Source organism: Limulus polyphemus, unplaced genomic scaffold (genome assembly GCF_000517525.1).
Source record: "Limulus polyphemus unplaced genomic scaffold, Limulus_polyphemus-2.1.2 Scaffold529, whole genome shotgun sequence".
Lineage (NCBI taxonomy): Eukaryota > Metazoa > Arthropoda > Merostomata > Xiphosura > Limulidae > Limulus > Limulus polyphemus.
Window position 1 is genome coordinate 410,717 of NW_013666139.1, and position 7,139 is coordinate 417,855.

A 7,139-nucleotide genomic window follows, 5' to 3' on the forward strand; every position below is an offset into this window, starting at 1 on the left:
AGAAAAATGATATATATTTTTAGATTCTGATAGCTGTTTTATGTGAAAGTTTCTATAAATGTACGGTTTTTACATTTAGAATTATGCAGCATTCGGGTATAAACTCCGAAACTAAACTTAAATATAAAATCAACTGAATTGAAGCGAACGCTGTGGTTAAAATAAGAGCCACAGTACTATTTTTAACCATTGAAAACATACAGTTTGCTGCTCTTTACTGCATGGGGTGATATCACCTGGAATTAGAATCGGAGATTTTTTCTTTTAAACAGGGAATGGGTATTTTCAGTACCATGTAGTGATGACAGTAAGCATGTGAAAATTAGATTCTTCGATGGTGCACATCCACAAAGAAGCCTATAAAATTTATTCTTAATTTACCACAAAATTACAACACTTGAAACACGTTGCCATTAAAAACATTTTAAAGGAAATTACAGTCTTGGGGCCATTAACTTGGTTGTTCACAAATCTGTGAGCAACTGGTATTTGTCGTTCCCGTTCGATAAGTCATGAGAGAGAACAACTTGAAGCTTTATCTATTGTACCCGTATACGTGTACGTTCAGGTTTCCGTTGTTATATATATACCATACAATCTATACTGTCGAGAAGATGACATTACTTTTCTCTGAAAACGCATCGTATAAAGGAGGCTAGAAAGTAAGCACATTCTACACAATGAATATAGCACCAATTCTTATTCATTTCAATTTTTCAAAGTCGAATGCGTTTTGAAATATATCAAAAAATACAGAAATCTCATGGGATTCAAATCGAAGCGAAAAGTTAAAGTCCAAGAAAATTGCTTAACTTCTGTAAAGGCTTACTTGGAATTTTGAAACTCCTGCACCAACCAAGCGCAATTAGATATTGTTATGCAGTGTCATGCCATACTTGTTTTCTGTGTAATTTTTATTACGGGTTTGGAAAGATATTACTTGCTATGAAATATAAATACTTGCTAATTATTCTTTGTAATTTTACACCATGAGTTACAAGCGTGTTGTTGGTTTAAGGCCACAACATTTATCGAAAGCAATAACAGTTAGTTTGATGGAAAATGTTCCAGAAATTGTAAAATGAATATTAAACTAATATGAATGCCGAAAAGCTTATAAAAAGGTTATCTGCCGCCCTCCCTAATTTTAAACCACTAACCAGATAGAAGGCAACCAGTCAACAGCACTCTACCGACCACCATTCACGATAAGGGATTAAATATCACTTCTATAACACACACATCGTGTGTCATTTCTTTGATGGTTGTTTGGTCGTGTGATCTGGGAGGACTCTACCTCCCTCCTTGGCTGTTGATTTGGTTCGTGAGTGTCGTGGATAAAGCCCACATTAATTCTTCGGTATAATTCGGCCCGGTAGGAAGGAAAACCCGTTATTACATCATGCAGCCACTACATATATATATGTTACAGTAGTTCATTCGCACATGCGAGTGGCCCTTTTCAGGCCATGTTAATGAATGTACTACGTAGATTTTTCGTGTTCTCTAATATATATTTCTCTTTTCTTCGTTCGTTGTCAACATAAAATTTTGTTCACACAAACAGTTCCGTACCTACCCCTTTTGAAAATAAACACTCTGTTTAGCTACCGGTTGGCCCAGTAGTAGGTGACCAAAGGTTCCATAAGGAGTTTACTAGTGATTTAGTGGTGAGAGGTGCTTAGGTCTATTTCTTTGTATGGAAAATTTTCAGCGTTCTTTTTTATAAAGGATTTTGCATAAGTAATCTACTGATATATTTGAAGTCTGTCTGACAACATGGGGGTGTTTGCCGAAACCTTACAATGATTTGTTCAACCTGTTCGTATGTTATGTACTGTAATTTTAGTTGGACTGGCAGATGATTTACAAACTCGATGAAAAATATAAAAACTCAAATTCTTTGGAGAAATAATATATTTAAATCGTATCGACTTCTTTTAGTTTCACTTCATTCAAATAATATGTTCCAAAATCACCATAATCGTAATTATGTCTGCACTTTCAGCCCTTCTCGTCAGTGAGCAATCTACTACCGTCGCAGTCGTTGGCTTCAACAGATAACCAAAAGCATATGAATGATAAAATACAATCGTACTTCACAAACTATTCACTTTCAGTTTTGTCTGACTTCCATAGTTTTAATTCTGAATCATTAGTCGGCGGTGGTTGGTGTTGACTAGCTACCTTCCCTCTAGTCTATCACTGCTAAATTAAGGACGGCTAACACAGATAGCTCTCGTGTAGCTTTGTGTGAAATTCAAAACGAACCAAACTACTTCAGTTGTATCTACACAGGGGCGCTACAACCGAAAACATACTTAAAATCTATAAAACTTACATACGTCCAGTGGTAGAGTATGCCTGTCCAGCGTGGTTAAGTGTAACCAGATCATATATACAAAAGTTACAGACAGTACAAGATTCAATAATCCCTAAGGCATACACAGCTCCTGGATACACAAACTTAACTTTCTTACACAATTACCGCTGAATACAAAATTTGACAAAATTTTGAAAAGTGTATAACATCCATAACACCTATTTGTTCATTTTTATGTTTCCAAACTAAACAATGTTTTGTGTTGGTTTATTAGTTGGCCTTATTTTAATATAAACTTATTTAGCCTAGTAAAGTCTCCCCGGTGTGATAGCGTTAAGTTTACGAGCTATAAAATTAAAATATGGGGTTCGATTCCCTGCAGTGGACACAGTACAGATATACATGTTCGAGATTTCTCATCTTTTACAAAAATTAACAGAAAAATGTATTCAATTTATACATGGTTGGGCTTTTACACTTTCTCACACTTCTATCAAATTAAAATATGACTTAAATTTCAAAGTTAAAAATACTGCTTTCTCATTATTTTAGTTTTTAGCCTTCTTCAGAAGCAAAACACACATGTATAGGTACCAAAGTAGTTTCTGTTTCTTTGCATATATGCTGTTCCCAAGGAAGATGAAACAGTGTACGTTATTTTCTGGAGATATACGTTGTATATTGATTGGAAACAAGTCGTTTACTTTAGTGCACTTAGAACTCACATATCTCTAACTTACAAATCGAACACAGGTGAGATCAAAATCTGTTAAAAATGCATTGTATTATTCTGTTAAAAATCAAAGAAAAACGTTTATGGTGAAACCTGTCATGAGGTGGAGATATGATAAAAGCAGGGATTAAATATACAACAACAATGTAAATTCTTGTAATCAGTGTCATGAGTATGATTATAGTTTCTTTCAAACAATACATAAAATAAAAAGTGTTTTGCTTCATGGAAAATCGAACAGGAATAATTGAATTGCTTGTTATTTGATTATGTATGTGATAACGTTTAACCTCCACTCTTAAAGTTTTCAGATCATAAGTACAACATTACAAATTATTATACAATTATTTTTTGTTAGCATACGTACTAACAGTTCATTGTCCAGTTGAATTATGACTTCCGGCTGAAAGAAATATATTAGTTTGATTACACACGAACAAACAGAGATAGAAAGGTTTAAAATTTTCTGAAAGATAAAATAAATTACACCTGACAACTTTCACTCGGTCACATTGATTTTAGCGTATTATACTAGCCACTTGAAAGTTTTCAAACACTCGCCACACGCGCGTAACATATTTTCTTATACGGTAGAGTTACCAAAGGATTTCATTAAAAAATAATATTATAGAGGAACGCTTCAAACGTCCAGATCAACTGAAAAGCATCAAAAATTAACTGTATCTCTCGTATTGTTAATATGAATATTCTATATATGTGTGTGAATTTATCTCTTTGTTTGATGACCCGGGGATGTCCTTATATATAACTCCATTTTCATGGGGAGAAATAAAACGCGTCCAGAAGGTCCTTAAACGTAAAAGGAGTCTTGAAGTAGGTTTCAAGACCGCTGAACCCGAATCTGATTTTGTGTTCTTGCCCCCTCCACTCTCGGGATCACGGGAATGCCATGTTTGAAACTAAGTACATAACTCCACACACAAACTAGCGGGATCAAACGTGCTCAGGTACAACGGGTGGGCGTCCTTACAGGTTTTTTTTAATGGCAAAGATCCTCCCCCCTATTGAATTAGCTAAAGAAATAATTAGGGATAATGAAGGAACTTGATAAGTACATTTGCGCCTCTGTGAATCATGAAGAGCCCTTTGAACAGCGCAGCTGAGTGAGAGTATTTTATGGTAGTGTGCATAAAAAAGAGCGAATTATCCATAACTCTGCCACTATAGAAATAATAGTTGCAAGTGTACATTTCGTTTAATCGTGTGTTTTTTTTATTTATATTACGATTACCGCGAGGTAAAGAAAACCATATATTTTCACAGTTTCAAACGTTCGTACGTTAAAAGTATAGAATGGTGTATATAAACACAAAGCCTATACCAAGTTGTCTCGTGTTATCAATCTCGCTCGTTTGTTCAGACCTGTAGTTTCCAGATGGGGATGATATAAAATTTTCATTTCAATTTAAAGCCCCTCCCCAATTGCTTAGCGGCAAGTCTGTAGGCTTATAACGTTAAAAACCGTGTTTCGATACCCGTGGTGAGAACAGCACAAGTGGCTTTGTGCTTAACAATAAACAAAAAGCGTTGTCAAAAACGTATCTATAAATTATAAAAATAGAATTGACACCCTCTGTGTTCAGTAATAAACTAATTATCTTAACATGATGGTTTTTGTTTTAGTTTTCTTAGATTGGCTAGATGTGACATCGAAGCAATCGAAAGATGTGGATAGTAATTAAGTTTATCATAGAACATGATGCTTAAAGTATCTTGCTGCTTCACTAACGAAAGTTATAGAGGAATTACTATTCTAGTATTTCACTGGACAAACTGAGAATTTGCATTTCTTAAAAATGATATAATGATAGCATGAAACATAGTTGCGCAGCAACGCATTTGAATTATTAGAAGAAACATGTGTTTTCAGTGAATACATTTATTAGATCTTAGGTTTACGTATAGATTTTTGTTCACTAGCACACATGGTTGTACCCTTTCAACGCGAAAGGGTGTTTGAGGTTGTCTAGTTTTACAGCTAGTTTTAACATTAGGATCTCATATTTAGAAATGATCGGTCAGCAAGTAAATAATCTCATTTGTGTGTCTTCGTGAAACAAATGCGATCTGATAATTAATATTTCACAGATACACTTCTCAAAGAAAGCAGAAAGACAATGCTCAAAATGGACTCTTACAGACACGATGGAGTCTCGTTTGTAAATTATGTCTCGAAGGCATTTCCTTCTTATCTTGGTATTAACGATTGCGTAGTCAACAAGAAGAGAATATCTAGTCCACTTCTGACAAGTTCGCTGTGACATATTAAGACTTCTATATCTGACAGCATAGAATTTTCTTGTTTTAATGATAAGCCGCTGTCTTTTATCAAATTACAGACGAAAATTGTCTTCACAGCAAACCATTAGACATTGTAGTAATAATGCGATTTACAGGGTACTAGTGTATAGTCCGTCAAAAGTGACGGGGCAAGCACTATCACCCCATAGCATACCCTAATCTCACATTTCATAGCTAACTGAAATAAATATTTTTTTTCGAAATCAAGCTTGAACAATAAAGAGGCAGAAAAGTGCAGTTAGACGTCGGTAAATTTCTTTGTGAGCCAATCAAAATTAAGATCATTCGTGAAATGAATTCGTGGCGTATTCATAGAGTAATTATTAGTAAAAATCAATTAGATTAACATATACTAATATATAGAAAAGCCAGTGCGTTTTGGTAACATTACGTTCCAACAATGGATTTTATGTCATGTTGCATAGCAATAAAAGTATAGCCTAACATTTAAATAAAAGTCCAAAGATACAGCTTTTGTGTGGAATGTTTATTTAACTTTTTTTTACAACGTTTCGACCACTCGTGTGGCCATCATCAGGTAACTGTCGTCTAGTTTGTGAAATACTGCGCAAACGTTTTGTTCCAATTTAGAAAACATATAAGGTGACAATTGGGTTTAGATTCAAATTAGGTTTTAGTTCATAAATAATTAACGCTTCTTTTATTTTTCTTCTATTAACAAACCCAAAATAAACAGCAAAGTTATTTTTATTAAAAAAGCGAGCACTAAAGTCAAAGCTCATCTTAAGATGGTTTATTCTGACAACTTAAACGACAAAAGTATCTACAAGTATCAATGCGATAGCACTTACACAGGCGAAACGGGACGCAACATAAGCATTAGGATAAAAAATAACAACAACATAACAATCCCCATCACACATTTACGTACACAGCACAACAATTAAACATCCAATTAACATTAACAACTTTTAGATATTATGCAATGAGAACAACATTAATAGAAAAAAATATATTGTTTGTTTGTAATTAAGCACAAAGCTACACAAAGGGCTATCTGTGCTCTGCCACCATGGGTATCGAAACCCGGATTCTAGCGTTGTAAGTCCGCAGACATACCGCTGTGTCATCGGGGGGCTAAATATATTGTATTCATATACAATGGCCACTCGACCTTCCTGAGCTTTCACTCTTTTCTATGTTACAAATGTAACACTAATAAACTAAACCTTTTTTTCAGTTTTTTTCGGAAGTTGATATAATCTTGTCATTACATACACATCTTATCGTAAATCGACTGGTGAAATGGAACCTGTTTTGTGTGATTGATGTCGAAAATGTTAAACTTAATTATTAATATTAACAACTGATGATACAATGCATACTAGCTATAAGGGGTTTAAGTTTCCTAGCGTACAGATTTATGATATTAAATTATCCTAGTTAGTTTGTTACACATGGTAGGCCTCTTGAATTAAAAGTCACTTTTTAAATTATTTTAGTGCATGTATACAATAGTGCGTAAATGTATTAGAACACCTCAGCAATCAGTGACGGACAAGCATACCGGAAGATTGAGAAATTTTCAGAACCAACGAGCCGGTTAGACCTGAATACGTTTTCATGAAGCTGATCTCACCACTTATAACACAAGCAAGGTAACTCTGATTATGTAAGTGGTAAATGTAGCACAATTGATTCAGCTATGCGTAAAATATGAGTATTATGTTACGTATTAGAATTTCAAATAGTCTGAAACGAAGTTAATTGATAAATTTAAGTTTAGTAGTTAAGTTGTAC